Source organism: Pelodiscus sinensis, chromosome Z (genome assembly GCF_052426305.1).
Source record: "Pelodiscus sinensis isolate ZL-2025 chromosome Z, ASM5242630v1, whole genome shotgun sequence".
Classification (NCBI taxonomy): domain Eukaryota; kingdom Metazoa; phylum Chordata; order Testudines; family Trionychidae; genus Pelodiscus; species Pelodiscus sinensis.
Genome location: NC_143085.1, coordinates 34327929 through 34347922, shown reverse-complemented (window position 1 = coordinate 34347922; position 19994 = coordinate 34327929).

The window sequence follows — 19994 nt, the reverse complement described above, 5'->3', positions numbered from 1 at the left end:
GGGGGCATGCAAGGGAAAGTGAGCAGCATGGCCAAGAAGGCAACAGTGACCTCTAGGCCTCTCCAGAGACACAATCTGGTTCCTATCTCACCCATCTGCACAAGAGCTCTCCTGCTGACTGGCTGCCTCTCTGGGGTGCCTCTCTCCCCTCTGTGGGGTGCTGTTCCTTCTGGCTATCCCGGGCCCTGCTGCAGTCCTGGGCTGGCTCAGAGTTTGCTGGTCTGTGCTAAAAGGCCAGTCAAGGCGTTTTAAGGCCAGTCGAGGCCTGTCCCTTGCTGCTTCTGGGCCTCCATTCCACCCCTCTCCCCCTTCTAGAACTTCTTCCTCGGGATCCAGGCTGGGGTTTCTACCTGGCCTGTCTCAAGCCCTGAGCACAGGAAGCTCCTCTGAGATTAGGCCACTGCTGTGTGCCAGCCTCCAGGGGCACAGCCCACCCCAAGGCCCCAATTCCTCTCACAGAAATAGTTTCCTACCGTGGAGCACGGCTCAGAGCAGCAGTGGGCAACCTGCAGCCTATCCAAGGGCGGTCGGTAATGCAGACAAGGGCAGGCGCAGCCTTTCCTAAACTGTCTACATGTCCGATTGCCTAAAGCTGGGGCAGGCTGGAACGGCAGCGTGGCAGCCCGGCTCTCCCTGGCCTGTGAAGAAGGCAACTCCGCTCAGCAGCCCGGCCACCGAGGTGGGGCGGGGGATGCAGGGATGGGGACTGGGCTAGGTATGGGCGGGAGTTTGCTCCAGGGGTGGGGCTGAGTCTTGCCTTCCCCAGCTGGGATGTCACCCGACGCCGATGGGCCTATTGGGGTTCTATGTGTGGCCCACAAGACATTTTGTTTGCTGTTGCCCACGTGCATGGTTGCCAGTTTCCCCTGGTTTCCGTCCATGTTGTTTTTTTTTCTACAGGTGTTAAAGTGACACACACACAAAGCAAGGGCACGTGAGGTGAGGTGCGGGCTGACTGCCCACAACACTGAGAGAGCCAGGCGCTCCCTCTGTAGCCAATCAAAATGCTGCTAGGGTGCAATCCACACACCCCACAAATTCTAGGTAGGCAAGTGCCGGGAGCAAAACTCCCCAACCCTGGGAGACGGTCATGGCTACGAGCATCTCGTGGCCCGCTGACATGAAGGAGGCCACTCCTGCGGCCTGCTTACTAGCCTTAGTTGCCCATCGCTGGCTCCGAGCAGGGTGGCAATCTGTGTGTCAGTGCAACAGCCCCAGAGGTGGGAGCTGTGATTCAGGGAGGAGGGATTCTGCGAGGGACGCACTCCTAGACTTAGATGAGCTGGTTCCCCATGGACTCCCGCTGGCTTTGCTCTCTCTCAAGGGACGTTTCCTGCATTGCAGCCCTGGCACCCTACGCCCGGGGGCCCTGTGTTTGAAGGGAGGGGATGCTGGGAGGGGCAAGCCTCGCTGGGAATGAAGGCCAGCGGGTCGGTGATGCAGGAGCAGGGGGATTCCAGAGGGAAACGGGGCCAGTTGCTATACAAGCTGGGGTGCCAGATGGCACTTCACACTCTCCAGCAGAGCCAGACCTAAGAAAATGCTTCCACATGGCACCTGAGGATGGTTCTGACCGATGCAGACTCTGTCTGAATTGGTTCTTGCACACGCAGGTAAGCCTCATTCTTCTGAGTACATGGGTACCCTGGAAACTGCTCCTACTAGGAACCCGCAAGGACACTGTCTTCCCACTAGGGGTCAATACAGCAGCATAAGACATTCAGACTCTTGTGTGTCTAAAAAAGCAATCCCCCTCCCATGCTGCATGTGAGGAGCAGTTCTCAGGAATCTGGCCACATCCTGCTGGCTTGCTCTGGAGGAGCATGTGCTTTGGCAGACGGGGGCCACATGTCGGCAATGGGGGGCAGGGCACAGCTGGTCTTGCAGAAAGAACCCCACCCTGCCACACTCCTTTGGCTTCTTGGGGAGGAAAATGAGTGGGCAGCAAGCTTTTGAACAGTCTGTGGCTTGCCACTCCGGACATGACAGGTATGGGTGCAGAGAAGGATGGGTGCTGGAAAACGTTTAGCAAATAGCTGACTTCTGGCTGCTTGCTTGAGTAGTTCACCACAGCCGCAATCTGACGCCCTGAAGGAGATTAATTTGTTGCACAGGCTTTGTACCTCCCAGTGTGACTTGGCAAACGCATTGAGTATGTTCCTGTCCCATGGACTTGCATAAGAAGAACACAAAGTGTGACTCACTGTGTTCTTCTAGTAGCAGGGTTCAGAGAAAGAGGCAAAGCGTCAGGTCAGAGGGCAACGAATATGGTAAGAGTGCTGATCCAGGGGAGAGATTCCTCATGTTCCTGAGTAGGAATTTGGATCATAGGCTAGACTGATCCAAGAGACTCTTCTCCCGACTTTTCTAGGACAGGGACGAGACTGGGAGTGTTATGGGCTCCCCTACAGCCCAGACGTGATTTGTAAAGCCCATGGTTAATGTAATTGGATATAGTCTGTGTCTTGATTAAAGTGCTTCTTGGTAGCCTTGGAGAGAGAGTCATGATGCTCCTTGGAATGTGCCTGCATTAGGCCACCCCATAGGCACAGTAATACCCCGTCTCCCTTGGCCTTGCAGCTCCAGGGGAAATAGCACTTGTCTTGGCTGGCAGATCCGAGGCCAGGGGAGCAGCGCATAGCCAGGAGGAGAGCTCAGAGGGTTTTGCAGGTGGAAATTTGACAGGCTGCACACGGAGTTGCATTCTAGCTGCACAGAGATGCCTGCGGGCAGTAGAAGCACAGCGTAGCTACTCCTGGGTTTGGCCTTTGCTGAGGATATGCCATGCGGGCGAACGGCGTTACTGAAATTTGAAAGCCAAGAAACGGAATTTGAGAATAGGAGCTGGCCAGTGTCAGGTCTTGTTCATCTGCTCACTAGCTGAGATGAAGCTCATGGAGCAATAATCTCCCTCTGCCTGTGTCTGGTGAGCAAAGTGACTGAATGCTTCTTGGGGTGCCCATGCTCTTCGTAGAGTTCACCTCATCTTGACTCAGAGCAACAGAAAGTGATCACCTGGTTTATTTTAGCAGCTGGCTTAGCTCTGGTGGGTGTAATGCTAGCACACAGTGTTGCCACTAGAGGGCTTGGACTTTGCCCACTTCAGGCCTGTATTGGCAGACAAGGGTTTGCTAAGTGCCAGCCAGAGTGGAGGATGTTGTACAGGTTCTGGTAGCGTGAAGATTTTTTTTTATTATATTAAAAAAAATCAGTCACTGAATTAAAAATGCAGGTTGTTAAAATATGCAAAGGGGGTTTCTGCTAGGGATGTTAAATATCGGTTAATAGTCGATTAACCTCATGAATTCTTATCGGTTACTCAACTAGTCTATATTCCTGGGGGCAGTGCCAGCAGTCAGTTTGCTCCAGCCATATTCCTGAGGCGTCCCCTGCCAGTCCATGCTGCTGCCTTTGTATCACAAACAGCAGTGCGGGGTGCCAGGCAGGAGCAGGTCCATGAGGGGAGCCAGTTTAAAAACCAGTTCTCCTCATGGACCAGCTGCCTGTTGCCCACGAGGAGAACTGAGTGGCAGGGCTTCCAGTCCAGCGGGGAGGCTGAACTCCTGGACCCAGTTTGAGCCGGGCTGCTTGCCCACTTGGCTCTTAATATGCTTCAAATACAAAGACGTAGCAAGGGTAGGTCCTGAACCCAAGCTGGGACTAAGCTGAGCTGCTGGCCAGACTGCTAAAAAATTTACTGGAGGGCGAAATGCATGTAGTCTACAGCATTAACCTATGAGCTTTTGCTTATCGGTTAATCAACTGCTCTCTTACATCCCTAGTTTCTGTTCTGCTGCTGCTGTCAGGAGAAGCTTTCTATGTGGGTAACCTAACAGAATAATACCAGCCCCCGCCTCGCTCCTTTCATGTGTAGCCCAAGGTCCAGTGTGTTTCAGCAGCAGCCCTGGGAACTACAAGTTGTGGACTACAAACTGCGGCATGTTGGGAGAACTTCCTGGTTCCTGCCAGGTTGTGCTCTCTGCCCCCAGCAGGGTCTCAGCAAGGACAGTGCTAGAAGCAGCACACAGGCTGCATGCTGAGAGGAGGGGCTGCTGAACTGTTTTCCTGTTCTATGTTTTTTACAGAATAAAGCCTGTTTCTGGTGATTTGTCGGCATGAGTCTGGTCTGAAGTGCACTCACACATACACAACGCAGAGCACACCAAGCAGCCTCAGGCCTAGCCCTCCCCCCACAGTGGTGTAAGAAGTCACAAGCTTCCCCTATGCTGAATAACCTCCCACTGGGCTAGCCAACAGGAGGGGTTACACATGCCTACTGCAAGGGTTAGCTTTGCTGCTGCTGCTCCTGGGATACAAGGCTTCCTTAGGGCATAACGTGGACATGAGTTTCTCTAGGGCAGCGTGGGTGTGAGGCGGTCAGGCTAATGTAAGAGCTGCACTGTGCAAATGACCATCCACTGGTGCACAGCCTCATTCGGGAGGAGCCACAGAGCTGAGATTTGAAGAGTCAGAGCTTGTTAGCTCAGGGTTGCTAATTGCGATCCTCTTCAACCTGAGAGCTGGTATCCATGGGCTCTTGGACCATAATCTACTCACCAGGGCTCATCCACTGGGCTCACTCCATGGCCCCTTGGCTTTAGCGAGAGCTGGAATTAACTTTCATGATTATTAACCTGAGTGCTAACTGAGAATTTCCCTTGTAGCTACCAGTCTCATGTATATCTGCACTATCCATCATGCCCCAGCATTGCCATGTGGCTCACAGGTGTAACCCACACACTTGCTGGATGCAGGTCACTGTCCCATTGGCTGACACTGAGACCATTTACAGAGAGAGAATGAATTTGCTCTGTAGAGGCGTGTGCACTAAGCTGCAGAGGTCGCCGGTTCAATTCTGCCTGTTGGTGTTATACAGGTACCCTGTTAACCACATCTTGGGGCTTTCTAACCAGAGGTCTGGCCTGCTTTGGAGCTGAGCAGCCCAAAGATCCCTCTGGACTTGTTCAGAAGCCAACTTCTGCTAAGAGGTCAGGCCAGGAGAAGATCTGGGCTGCAGCAAGTCTTGGACTGTGCTGACATCCATTGTTCTGTTAGCCCTTGTGCTGCTAAGGTGTGATGTCTTGTTACTTATGGTAGCCCTGATCCGGAAGAGCACCCCTTATTATTCAGTTTACATGGTTGACTGAATGAGGATAGATGTGATGTTATTGTTTAATCGCTTTCCTGTGCGCACTATATTTACCCACCTATAAAACTAGCTTCTTCCGTCGACTGCTCTTGCGTTGCTGTGCCTGACTCTAAAGGACAGGCCATTTCCATCCACTAGATGCCAGTTTTGCATGAGCAGTCGTGTTTGATGCTATTGACGGCATGTGGACAGCTGCGCTGTTGCAGCTCTATTTTCTTCATTAACTGCATCATTCTAAAAAACTTTTAACCCTCCAACCCTGCCATTCACACAGCTGTTTGCAAAGGACTTTGCTGCACAGTAAGGCCCCCTATGTGACCTTGAATCTTTGAGTGTCAAAACATTTTTTCTCCTCCTGCTTTCCCATCAATAGTAGCGCCTGCCTGCCTTTGTTTTCCCAGACAACAGCTGCTTTTCTGAGATTGCTGCTCTGTTTTTGCTGTTTTCTGTGAGAAACAAGATGGGGAGGGTGGTGCTGCTCTTACCGTCAGCCCTACTTTTAAAAAGCAATATTGATCATTTTGAAATAATAACCAACTCCTGGGCAATCAGTTACATTTAACTCTAATTAATAAACTCTTGTTCTCATACTGCGCTCTTCAGCCATAAACAATAAATGGTCTGGTAACACCTTATAGACTAACAAAACATGTTGATGGTACCATGAGCTTGTAATACCATCTACGTTTTGTTAGTCTATAAAGTGCTATCAGACCATTTGTTGTTTTTTTCTGTACAGACTAACTTGGCTACCCCTTGAATCTTCAGCCATAGTTTGCCAAGTGATTGACAAAGGCGTTATCTCCATTTTACTGACGGAGAAATTGAGGCAGGGAAGTAACTTGCCCAAGATCATGCAACAAGCCAGTGACAAGAGTCAAGTCTAGCACCCCAGTCTCCCAAGTGCCAGTCCCACTAAGCCATGCTGCTTTTTGGAATTCACCTACAGGTTTGATTTGAAACCCAATGAAATCAATGGTAAGACTCCCATGGACGCCAGGAGCTTTGGGGAAAGCCCTCAATAGGGGGCTGTTTTCTACATTTAAGGCCTGCTCCTGCTTCCACTGAAGTACTTGCAGTAGCCAAACTCCCAGTGCATTCAGCGGAAGCAAGAGGAGGCTTGTGCTATCCCCACAGACAGGCTCTGTGCAAGCTGTCTGGGTGTTACTCTGCAAGCATGGCCCATTCCCACCCCAGCCCTAGGTAGCTGCTGTACAGGAGTGGACTGTCCCGGTGGGATACCGGGAATTTCCCAGTGGGCTGTTGTCCACACGCCATTACCCCTCACTCCGAGCGGCTCCGCATCTGTGCTGGATGCAGCACACAGAGCCTGACCCACCGCCTGTGCCATGTGCCAGACATGATGCAGGGGGTGGGGCTTGAGGGGTACGCAGGGGTGATGTCATGGGGAGGGCCGTTCTCAACCCATTTCCCGGGCCTATTTTGATTGCCAGTACGCTCCTGCTGCTGTATCCAGAGAAGGGGGGCTGGGCAGGCGTTCCTTAGGGTGGCACAAGGGGGTTCAACCAGGAACCTGGGACTGCAAAGTGAGTCCAGGAAAAGGAAGGGGGGATATCAAGAGACCCCTCTGCCAGTGAGATTGGTTTGACTATGGAAGATGGGATCCCTCCAGATCTCTGACTCCGAAATGTCCAGTGACCGTGAAAACATCAAATGTGTTTAATTTGTGGCTGGTGCTTTGGGAGGAAGGTCTAGGAGAGGGGTTTGGAGACAGGATTTCCTTTTCTTTCGTCAGGGTAATGCACATCACACCCCAGCTGAGGTTAGAACATGTGGGGCCTTTCCTGCTATTCCAGCTACCGGGCCTCGCGGATTGCTGACAGACAGAGGCTGGGACTTCAGAAGAATTTCTCAGTAAGGCTGTCGAGGAGGAGAGAGAGAGCTTTGTGTGTCTGCCATGTAGATGCCAGCTGCACAAATCACACTGGATCTAGCTGGAGCATTTCTATTATCAGCTGCCATCCTGGCAGAGTTTGTGCATTCCTTAGACCCATGCTGGCTGCATCTGGCAGATGGGGCCAAGCCACTGGCTCAGATAAAGAAGGAGATTACTGGGTCAGATATGTGCAGGGCAAGCAAGCTTGCCTGGGTTGCTACCTATATTGATACTGTTTCCTTGCTGTATGTTATTCAGTCACTCAGGCTACATCTACACTGCAGCCTTCTTGTGCAAGAGCGTGTCCACACTGCATGGGCACTCTCTCACAAGAAAGCTCTGATTGCTGTTCACCTGTGCTTTTGTCAATTGGCTTTTTGTGCAAACCCCCCCTGTTGCCTATCCACACACACCTTGTTGCGCAAGAACTCTTGTGCAAAAAGGAGTTATTCCTCGTAGAAAGAGGAAGACATATACCGCAAAACCCCCTCTGTTCTTTACTGTAAATTTACTTGTGCTAAAACATGCTTGAGGCGTGGATGCTCTGAGTGTGGATGTAGCCTCAGTGACTCCACCTTCCATACAGATCTTCCAATGGAGTGCAGACCATGGTAAACAAAGGAGATCCGGCAGGAACTTGAGCTGCATAGATCCTGTTTACCGTGTAGGAAGGAGTACGGCAGAAAGGGATCTAGGGATCACAGTGGACCTCAAGCTAAATATGAGTCAACAGTGTGATGCTGTTGCAAAAAAAGCCAACATGATTCTGGGATGCATTAACAGGTGTGTTGTGAGCAAGACACGAGAAGTCGTTCTTCTGCTCTACTCTGCGCTGGTTAGGCCTCAGCTGGAGTATTGTGTCCAGTTCTGGACATCACATGTCAGGAAAGATGTGGAGAAATTGTAGAAGGTCCAGAATAGAGCAACAAAAATGATTCAAGGTCTAGAAAACTTGCCCAATGACCTATGAGAGAAGACCGAAATAATTGGGTATGTTTGGTTTGGAAAAAAGAAGACTGAGAAGGGATGTGATCGCAGTTTTCAAGTACCTAAAACAGGTGGGTAATAATTTTAGAAGGGGGGGCACTTCAAAATTTTTTGAAAGGGTTCCACAAACCCTGTAAGGGGCAGGGCTTTGGGCGGAAGGGGCGAGGCCAGGAGACTTCCCATGCTCCCCTGCCCACAGACCCTGGTTGGCCTGGGGGTGGAGGAGAATGAGAAGCCTTTGCCCCCCACCTCCCTATGCCTAGAGAGAATCACCAGCTATTCTGAACAGCCGATGGTTCCCTGTAGGCACCACGCACCCCTGGTGGTGGGAGGAGACTTCACATGCTTCCCCCACCCTCAGGCAAACCAGGACCTGGGGGTGGGGGAGCACACGAAGTCTCTTGCTCTCTGCCCCCCCCATAGGCAGCACGTGGCACTTAGAGCGAACCATCAGCTGTTCTGAACAGCGGTTCACTTTAAGTGCTGCATGTGGGAGGCGACTTCACGTTCCCCCTACACCCTTATTGGCCTGAGGGAGGGGGGAGCGGGCAAAATCTCTCACTCCCTGCCCCCACCCTGCGCGGTGGCTAGAGGGAACCGCCAGCCATTTTGAACAGCTGGTGGTTCCCTCTGGCACCGTGCACCTCTGGCAGGGGGAGGAGATTTCATGTGCTCCCCCATCCCCAGGTCTCGATTGGCCTGGGGGCAGGGGCGTGGCAGGGCAGCCACGGACCAGATCAACTGTGTTGGCGGGCCGGATCCAGTCCATGTAGACTCTCTCGCTCACCCCTGGTGTAGATGGTGCTTGGTCCTGCTGTGAGGGGACTGGACTTGATGACCTCTCAAGGTCCCTTCCAGTTCTAGTGTTCTATTCCATTGTATGCGTGGCTGAAGCTGTGTCCTCTAATACATGTCTCCTGTTTAAGAGGGACTGATAAAGCCTAGACCCAAACTAGCACACAGATGCCCCAGCTGGGCTAGGAATTCCCCATGAATTGTCAGTACTCCTTTTCACGTGGTCTTCAGTTCAACTCCAGCATAGCCAGCACCACCTCAGAGCTGTTGGGAGCCAGTGAGGAGGACAGGGGGGTGGGATGTCGAAAACCTGGTGATTAAAGCACTAACTGTGCCCCCCTTTTGGGTGCTCTCAGTGGAGAAGCCGTGGAAAGAACAGGCCATGCAGCCTGATGTCACTGTTCATCCTCAGGGGCTGGCACGTGGGTTGCAGAGTTGAGCATATTGCCTGGGAGGCGTGGGATGGATGTTTTGGCTATTTGGTAGGTGCAGGGAACAATCCAGGGCCTGTTGGCAGCGCCCTACCCTGTGGGGAGCCCAGTGCTTTGGAAAATCTAACTTGTTCTCACTACTCTGCTCAGGGTCAGAGCCCCATCTCGTGAACAGATGGCGTGGCCAAGGTCACCAAACAAGTTTCAGGCTGTAGATATAGAACCAGACTCCAGCTCCTCTGACTCCATACACTAGACAAAACTATCTTCTCCCCTCATTCTGTAGATAACCCTTCCTGCACCAGGACTGTTAGCAGCCAGGCACCTTTTGCTGAGCAAGGACTTTAAGGAGACCAAGTCGGAGCCCTGCTGTGGAGCCCCTTTACCTATCTGATCGTTGAGAGAGGGGCTGTTCCGTAGCAAACCATTCCATCCCCCTCCCATACCTAGACTTTCACTGAGCCATTTAGAGTTTCCATTCATAGAGAGGTGATTGTAATGTCTCCTTTTCATCCCTAATTAATAGAGGCCACAGTTTGCTCCTGCATCTGAGCCAGATAGGGGGAACATGTCACCAAAGCTCTTGACCCCAAAGAAGCCCTTTGTCACCAGGACTCAACCCTGAGCTCAGGAGTTGGGTTTCTTGACCAAAGTTGGTAATTACATGTGTCATTTCTGGGGTCCGATGGGCATAGCAACAAGGCTGGGAGTGCTGGGAGGGGCCCAGCAAAGAGCACTCAGAGGCGGGAGGGCACCAGCAGCATTCCAGGGGGTAGCAAACTGGAAAATGAGAAAGATTGCTCGTATTTTTCTTACTCCTACACCAATGAATGTCTAGCGTGCTTAGTTTGTGTACAGCAGAGGCATTGGCTCAGGGCATGTCACATGTCTCCCTCTAGTGAAGGCATCAGGAAATACAAGAGCATGCCTTGACTGCTCCCTCTCTAATGGGAGGCGCTTGTGCGTTCTGAAAGCAGCGCTGGCTGGTGGAGAGGCCACTGAGTGTGGAATTGGGAGGATCAGGTTCCATTCCTGTCTCTGCCTTGATTTGCTGGGTGACCCCAAGCAAGTTAACTCCCTGCTCTGTGCCCAGCTTCCACCTCTGAAATGGGGATCATGATGTGGCCTCAGTTGTCTGAAGTTCCTGGAAAGCAGTGTTCCCTGTAAGCCGAGGACTCAAGTGGCCTCCCCCAGGAGAGATTCAGGTGCTTCCCAGCTGATTAGCACAGTGTCCACAGACAGCAGCATGTGTTTCTATTAGTGGTGCACATCTGTCCATGCCTTGGTGCATGTGACAATATTTATTCCACATATGGTCGGAAAAAATTAGAGGGAACATTGCAGGAGTGCTATGCAAAGCTGCTGCGTCAGAGCTGGTGTAAGCTTGGTGCTAAGAGTCCCAAAGTAAAGCCGCATTTACAGCACATCTGTTTGTACTTGGCTGTGGTTCCAGAGTTGGGCCAAATGTCTGCTGCAAATGATACACACTCTGGCTCTGACTTCCATGGAAGCCAAGGGGAGTTTTGCCTGAATAAGGCGCCTAAGGTGGGGCTGAGGAGTATAATAAATTGTGTGTTTTCATTGCTGCCATGGCCTTCAAAGGGATGCGGGTGAGTGCAGGAAGAAGACGGCCTGTGATGGAAACTTTGCTCTTAATAGCCCTGCAAAGAATCTTACTGTAAATAGAGAAGAGATGCCAGTTTGGCTATTTGTGTGGGCTGAGGATGGCTCCTTCCCCCACTGTGGGTGCTGCTAATGGCTCATGTCAGTTCCAAAGCAACTCGGACAGCAGCTGAGCTCAGCACTGTTGCCTGTGTCCTCAGACCAGTGTTTAGCGGAACTGGTTTGGGGCCTGTTGTGAGTGGGATCAAATGCAGCAGGCTTTCCTCAGGCAAAACTCCCACTGACAACCAGCTTTCCCTACCAAGTGTGAGCAGAAGCATTTGACCAGTTAGGGGATTGCTGGTGTCACAGCACTAGCGTCTGGTGGGAGTGATGCCATGCGCAACCCTGTTCTGGGTTGCGTGATCATTTCATTGTAAGGGGATTTCCAAGGACTCTTGTGCGTGTTAAGTGACCCCCATGGCAGGCTGCACATTGTAAAGTCTTTTGAAATACCATGGCCAAGTCCCCCTCTGAGTTCCAGTGCCAGTCCTGGCAAAGGGAGCTCCTTGTGTGCAGAGAGAAGCAAATATTTGCATCGAGGTGGGTGGGGAAATTGTGCCCAGACATGTATTTGTGGCTAAATCTGGGATCTTAAATCCCACTGTGTTTGTGTTGATTTAGTCCAATGTCCAGCTTGAATCAGCTGTTGCCATTTCGGCTCAATCCCAAGTCTTGTTAATTTTAGTGAGTGGTTTTTAAAAAATGCAAAGAAGCTTTAGCAAGGGTGTTTTGTGTTTGGAACATTGGCTGCAATAGAGATAAAATCTGCCTGCTTTACGGGCACCATCTCAGAGGTCTGGGGAGCCATAAAATTCATTAGCAAGCTCATTGCTATTATTTTTCGAGTCCTCTTCCTCTGACAAAACCATCAAGATTAAAAACGAGACTAAACAGCAGCTGGGGGAGATGAAATAACATTGGCGAGTAACTTTTCACAGGAAGACACTGAGCACCTCTGGATTGGCTACAAATGATTCTCACGGGGCCGTTCTTCTGAGAGGTGGCTCAGAAAATGGCTTTGAGCTGCTCCATGTTCACTGTCTTCATGATTCCAGCTCTCAATTGTGCTTTGGCTACAAGTTGAAAGATGCCTGGGTGGGAGGGTCTGGCTGCCAGCTCAGGGAATTTCTGCTAGGATCTGAGAATCAAGCTGGGCCCTTCGGGTTTCTGTAGCAGGGTGCTGCAATGGGCACTTAGGCTATGTCTACACAGCAGCATTATTTTGGAATAATGTATTGCGCATCTACACAGCAAGCCCTTTATTTTGAAATACATTTGAAATAACAGGCTTCTTAAACTGACTCCTGTAACCCTCATTGTAGGAGGAGTAAGGGAAGTCGGGGGAAGAGTGATCTGTTTTGAAATAACTGCTGTATAGACAGCATTAAAAGCTGAAATAAGCTATTGCGACGTAAGCTACACAATTAGCATAGCTCCAGTTGCGTAGCTTAGTTTGAGTTTAGCCCTGCTGTGTAGACGTGCCTTTTGTGAGCCATTTTCAGATGACATACGAGACAAACTAGAATCTGGCTCCCTCTCCGCTGCTAGTCAGCAAAGCTACAGGAGTAAAACGGGCTAACGATCTGTTTGTCACTAACGACACCAGCTGTAACTGCACATTGTTAGCAGGGTGGTGGAAGAGAAAAAGTTACTTTCATGCAGTCCCTTTGCACGTCAGAACCAAATTTCAGATGTCTCTGTGCATTAATAAAAAACAACCCCTCCTCTCCTTGCTGTTAACACAGCTACTTTTTCCTTCTTAGCAGTGCCCATGCCAAAGACGCCAAGGGGACTGACTGAGAATAGTGGCATGCTGCTACACCACAGTGGCTTTCTTGCAGCAGCCTGAGACATCTGACACAGCAGCCATCTCTAATGTATCTAGGTTGTGGGTGAACTAGAGGCAGCATTTTTTGTTTTGTTTTTTGTTTTTTGTTTTGTTTTGAGGGCCGAGAGCCCTTTAATTTTGGTGAGGGCTGGGCTCCCATCAAAGATCCAGCCCATCAAATCAAAGACAAGAGGGACAACTCTGTGGCTCTATTTTTTGAGAGCATTGTACAGGATTTGCAAGCTTTCCACTCACTGTCTGGGCTGACACTTTCAGAATTCAGTCGAGGGGCTTTTGAACAAATTGCTGGAAGGTCACGTTTGAAGTCTGGGTGTTTACATTCATACTCGGTTTCAAATATTTTCCATCTGAGGCTAATAAACCTTGCTCTCCCTGTTGAATGTAAATGTTTACAAATGAGTCAGCAAATGGTTAGCCTGTGGCCACAGGAAATGAGAACTTTGAGCGCCTTAGTGGAAGCCCTAGGTCTTTAACAATCTGCAGACTCTGATTTTTCCATGCAGGACTTAGCCTTCAGCAATGCTCTCACTTGGCAAATTAAAGGAAGACCAGAGGTGAGCCAGATGTTGGCCATAGTGACTTCCTCCCTCGGAGGAAGAGGAAGGGGGCTGATCTGTGCAGCTTTGTGGGGAGGTAGGGGGAGGAACTAGTTCCAAAACATTCTGGTACCTGGAAATAGAGAAGTCTGTTCTGCAACCTGCCATCTCTGCCCTTTTTGTAAGATGCAACCCCCAGCTCCTCTTGGTAACCATACAGCCCTTTCCTAAAGTCACGCTTATCTGCATATCTCGTTCCCACTGAGAGAGAATGTAAGTAAAATCAGCTCAGGCATAGATCAGTTTGTAACACCCCTGTCCTCCTAAGGCTGGAGTCTTGCTCCTTCTCCTTTTGCTCATGTGGCAGAGTTCAGTGATTTGGGAGCAGTGGGTTGTGAGTTCTTCCCCTGAGACCACACGGATGACAGCTTTGCTGTCTGTTTTATATGAAATCATCATGGATTCTCTTCACATTTTTTTCAGATTGGTGTTGCAACTGTTTATGCTGTGTGCTTGGGTGGCCACTCAGGAAAGATTCAGATGCTGCCCAGCAGATTAGCAGAGCACCCCTAGCTGGCAGCATGTGTTTCTATTGGTGGTGCACATCTGCATATACCTTCATGCATAAAACAAAATTTATTCCACGCACGCATGGAAGAAAAAATTATAGAGGGAGCACTGCCCATTGGTGGTGTTCCTGGCATAAGTGTGATGTGGGTATTTATGTGCATCCCTAAGAAGAGGCATACTGTATTTCAGACTCCAGATGAACAAAGGAAATGGTGGACTAGCTTGAGTCCTTTGACTCTGGCCCAGAGCAGGCAGTGAGGTGTATGCCGTAGGGAAGAATGCTGTAGCTGCTGAGGTTGTAATGGGTTGTTCCCATACCCAGTTAATGCACAAATGAGCAATCGACGTGTTGAGCTGTCTGATTCCAAAGCTTCAGGGGATAGCTGAGTTAGCCTTTACAGGATAAACTTAAATAACAAAAACTGGTCTGGTAGCACTTTGTAGACTGACAAAACATGTAGATGGCATCGTGAGCTTTCGTGGACACAGCCCACTTCTTCAGATGACTGGAGTTTTGAATTTAAGATGTGCAGACCCAAAATAAATTGGGAAGAAGGGAGAGGGGGGGAAGAAAAAAAAAGGAGGGTTTTATTTATATATGCAAACATATGTACCCTCATTGGCTGACAGCCACTATTAGTCTGTTGGAGAACAAAGCTGAGGACCATTACCAGAGTAATCCTATTAACTGGGGTATCGCTCCAGTAAACCTCATTTCACAAGGCATACCGGAGCGGTCGACAAAGGCTTCCCTTGTCAACCGCGGTGCGGCCAGCCTGCCCCGCTGTGCCGCCAAACAGCTGATTGGCACAGCGTGGCAGCCATTTTGATGTAAATCAAGCAGCGATTATTTAAATTGCCGCTTCATTATCCTATGTCTAGTAAACTCATTTACATGGCTCTGTCGATGGAGCCATGTAGTCTAGACATACCCTGTGTGGGCTTTTCTATGCACAGTGTTCTAGTCCCCTGGGTATATTAAGGACCATGGAGTATTGATTCCATGGAGAACTAATGCAGATGGCACCAAAATCTGGAAATCAAACCACTTCCTGTCTACCTGATGTCAACCCCCCAGAGCCAAAGCTGCCCCAATGGTTCTAGTCAGGGTCAGACCCCTGCCGGGAAGGGGCTATTTTCCAGCTAAGATGCAGAACCAGCTGAGAGCTCATGGGACTTGTTCTCATGCAATTTGGACGCAAGACAGCAGAGGTCTCAGCTCAGGAGACTTCTACCACTCGGGGCAGAAATCTCACAAGATCAGTTCATGAGACTTTTGTTGCTATTGAATATGGACCTTTTATCCCTGATATGGAATAAATTCTGATTTCCATCCTAAACCTCCTCTGGACCCCAAGAGCACCCATTTGGGCATCTATTATTAATTTATATTACCTCCATCTTCACCAAATGTCCTAGGGTTTTTTTTTTTTTTAAACAAGAACTCTCTTTCATTTACAAGATCTTTTTTAAAAAAACCTTTCTTCAACACCTAGACCTTTCTGGCCACATGAGAAGTCTGTGGTTCCCTAATGAAAGCTCCTGCTAGTTATTATACTGTATGAGTACCATCCACCCTGCTTGGCACAGTGTATTTATGGGTTCTAATTTGGCCATGTTTCCATAATTAAAGTGTACTCAGCTGAGACACACATCAGAGGGACTGCTGCTGCTCAAGCTGGCGCTTAGTGTTTCTTCTTTTAGAATTTGTTTAAAAGGCCTGTACTATAATTTCCTAACCCCATGAAATACAACACATGTTAAAGAAAGCCCATTTTCCAAAGATAGACGGGAATGCTGCTGTTTCTTGCCAGCTAAAGATTTTGCCTCATGATGCAAGAAAAAAATTTTTTGATACAGAATATTTGTAAAAAGAATTTGCACCCCTTTGAAAATAAATTTCCATGGTTGGTAAATGCTGTATTCTCCTTTCCCACTGTAACAGGTCTGGCAGATACTGGAACCTCATTGGATATTCCGGAAGACTTAGTTCTCTGTTTGTTTGGAAGTCATTGGAATGTAATGGGGAAAATCCTTCTTAATAAATCTCAGCAACACTTGTTAGTTCCCATCAAGTTCTGTCATTCCAAATAACTCAGCTTTAAGAGGTAGCTCCTACTTTACAAGACTATTGTCTGTGAAAACTCTTCTGTGGAGAGATTTCAAATGCCCTTTGCTTCATTTTCTGCCCCTTCTTCTTGGAGTCTTTGCCCATTTAGAAAGGGTGCTGAATTCTCTGCCCCTGTCTTTTGGGTTTAGCTCTTACTCATACCCCATCTTTGCTTAGGCCTCTTTAATTTGCCATTGTCTCTTTTATCCTGGAGGTCTTAATTATTCATGTAATGTTGGATTTTCTCTGTCCGGTGCAATAATTCCTTAATTTGCAAAGCTGGGCCACATGTTGATTCTTTGAATTCAAATACTCTACTTGGAATTTTAAAAGGACTGGACAATACAGTCACATGTGCCTGCCAAGCGTTAAGGACCCCCTCAGAAGTTCCTTCCATGATGCAATAAATGGTCTGTGGATCATGGGGTGGAGAGCAGTTTATGAAGGCATTTGCACACAGCTCTTCTCCAGAGAAGTTGCCCAGGTGGCTCTAGGGAGTTCCAATCCAGCTGTCACTGCTGCTGGTTTGGTTGCTGTCTTTTGGGGCTCTGTCCGTGAGGCCACCAGCTGGGCAAGGAATTGCCTTTACAGAATAAACTTCAAGGTGGGTCTTGCCTCCCTGGCAGGAATGCAGCTGTGAACAGGAGTGGGTGAGTTAGAAGCCTGGGGGGCAGACAGAGCTTTGAGCATCACAGTGACACCCTCTAGTTCCTCCGGGCAGAGGTGCTGGTAACTGGCTTTGCTGATACCAGCCTTGGTTGCAAAGCGAGGTCTAGGGGCTATGGCATCCAGACCCTGCACTCAGCTCTGCTCTTGGGTGCCAGCAACCTGCCAGGGAGCTCCCTCCACTCCCTGGCACGCACACGCCTGCCCGGTCTCTGAGGGCTGGGTTAGTTCCAGCCCCAGCAAAGTTGGACCTGGGTCTTGCCATGGCACAGCGTTGAAGTCGCCCTCTCCCTAAAGCGATGAAGCGAAGCAGCGGCCTCCTCATGTCCCATGGCCCTGATACAGCCTGTTGGCTTGGGCTGAGAGAACCTACCAGGGTTGCTGGTGCGGTTTTTAAAAACAAAGGGCCCGATTCTGAGGCAGAGCTGCTGCTGGAGTTTCAAGGTCTGCCCCGTGGCAGTGCCAGAACAGCGCTGGCTCTCCTAGCAGGGCCTCGGGCCTTGGCTTTCCTGCTGGCAGGGGCCTGTAGAGAGCCATGGTCCTGCGAAGTGAGTCTCTGGCAGAGAAACAGACTGAAGAAGCTGCAGGAAACCCAGCCCCCGTGTGAAGCCCCCTGGGGGAGCAGGGGCTGGTGAGAAAGAAACCCCCACAAAACCTGACAGCTGGTCTGATTAGCAACGGGCAGTCCCGGTGCTGTTTATGGAAAGCCCTCAGGGCGGCTGGGCAGTGTCCTGGAACAGCCCAGCCTGTGCCACCCCCCAGCTCAGGGAGGCTGCTGAGAGCACAGGCGGACATTTGCCTGAACCCAGTCAGCACAACACCAGGCTCTTGGCTAAGTCCCCCTTCCACTCCCATTGGCCTCCCTCACTCCCAGGGCTGAGGGGAGTGCTAGGCCCAGCCCTGGCGCCGGGCCAACATTAGGGCCAAGGGGTTCAGCACCCACACAGGCAGGCCAGTCTCCCAGCTGTGACCGACCGCTCCCTGAGTTCTGGCTATTCTGAAGCCGGCCGGGAATGTGTACTGAGGGAGCCCCCCTCTTGCCTTGTGGTGAGCCAGGTCCGGCCCAGCAAGGGCTCAGGAGAGCCTGATGCAAAAGCCCACCTGGCAGCTGTGTGATCCCGCCCTATGGCTACCTCTGGCCCCGAGAGGGCGGCACAGGGAAGACCCACAGCGTCCACTGACTGAGGTTTCCTGGGGTGCGGAGCTGACCGGAGTGTCTGTTCAACGTCTGCAGCTGATTTTTACCCACTGCCAGAGGAGAAGGCTTCTGGGGGGTCACTGCTGCTCTGGCCCCTTGGCCGGCTGCTCTAAAGGACTGAGCTGCAGCCGTGCTCTTGTTTCTGGCCAATCCAGCTAATGAATTGTTTGATGTTTGGGTAACTGGTGGTGAGCTCAGTCCTACTGCAGAAGTTGGGATAACAAAGGCCCAGAGTGCTACAGCCAAGTAACTCCTGGGCCCCCAGCAATATCTCCCATCCTCCCCTCCAGCTACAGCGTGCTTGGCAGATTCCTTCCTGGCTGGGGGCTGCTTAAAATAAAATTAATGGAGATTGCCTATCTCCTAGAGCTGGAAGGGACCAAAGGTTACTGCGTCCAGTCCTCTGCCTTCACAGCAGGACCAAGTACCACCCCTGACAAATATTTGCCCCAGATCCCTAAATGGCCTCTGCAAGGATTGAACTCACAACTCTGGGTTTAGCAGGCCACTGCTCAAACCACTGAGCTAGCTCTCCCCTTGAAGCTACAGGATGGTGCCCAGCAATATACCCACCTCCTTGCACCTGTGAGCCAGGATGAATTAGTGTAAGCAAACCAGTGTATCAGTCGAGAGCGCGGCCACGTGCAGAGGGCAGATTCAAGTTGGGGTGGGGTGGGAAGAGTGGCTTCACGGTGGCAGAGTTCTGATTCTGCTCTGCTGCCCAGCATGATGCAAGCCCCTGCTCCCATGCTGGGCCTCCAGCTACCTCCTGCAGCCCACCAGGCCTCCCCGCAGGGGCCTTCGGAACATCACTGAATTGACTTTGCTTTCCCAGCAGTCACCCAGTGTGTCAGCTGCAGGGCCAAGAATGCCAGCCCCGTGGCCTGGTTCAGAACCACATTGCTCCTTGCTGGGAGCTGAGATGGAAAGAAGGATCCTGACTCGGAGGCGCCAAGAACCCTGCACTCCTTCCTAGGGTTAGGATAAACCCCAAGATCCTTGAATCCTCAGCTCTAATCCTGAGACCTCACTCCTGCCTGGCTCCATTGGATTATTAAGTATGGGACAAATGTAACGTACCTTGTCCCTGGCCCAGAGGGGCTATGCAGAGCTCTCAGAGGGCAGCTTACTCTCTAGACTTCTCAGCTGAAATTGCCAACTCAGAGATTTTTCTGGTGTGGCCACCCTCTCTTTGGGACAGGCACTGAGCGAATTTTGCTCCAGCCTCTGGAGCAGGAAGAGTCACAGCTGGCAGAAGCCGGTTGGCGAGGGCTCTGTATGCTGGTATCCTGGGCTCACTGCCAGTCATTCTATCAGTCATAAATGTCTATCAGGGATGGTTTAGACAGTATTTGGTCCTGCCAAGGGGACTGGACTCAATGACTCTCGAGGTCCCTTCCAGTCCTCGTATTCTATGATTCTATGATTCTGAGCAGCGATTACCCAGCAGTATTATCTCTCTGTTCAGAGACCGTCACATTCAAGCCCACTAATGGGTGGCGCAGGGGGGCGGAAAAGAGCAAAGGAGGCAATTGCCCTGGGGCCCGGCAATTCAGGAGCTCTGGGGGCTTTAAATTGCTGCCGGAGCACTGCACAGTGCAGGCCGGGTGGCTCTAAGAGCTAGGTGGGGGCATGGCAGGGCATGGGTCGGAAGGGGTATCATAGCCCCAGTGGCATCGATGGCCAGCTGCCTCCAGACCTATTCCTTCTTCCTGAAGCCCCATCCTGGGGGCGAGCGTGGAGCTGCCCCCCTCTTGCCCAGGAGCCTGGCGAGGCTGTTGGCTCCCCTGGTCGTGTTCCTTTCAGGAGCCATGTTGTGTTGAGCCCCACTCGTCGGGTTGTTGCTTAATCCACGTGACCAGCAGCAGCATGTATCGGTGTGCCGTGTACGCACAATGCTCCGCAGTTCTGTCTGAATGCACTTTATTGCTGCTCGTTAAACAGGCAGCTAACACTGGAGCCCAACTTTAGGTGCAATCCCTTCGTCCTCACACAGGAATAATGCAGACGTGTGCGTCTCGGGCACTTGCCTGGCTTGGAGAGATGGCCCAGAAGAGGCATCCAATTTGCAGGCTGACTGGCTTTCTCCTCACACAGGCGCTGAATCTGCCTCTCGCTAAGCCAAGAACACAGGAGCACCC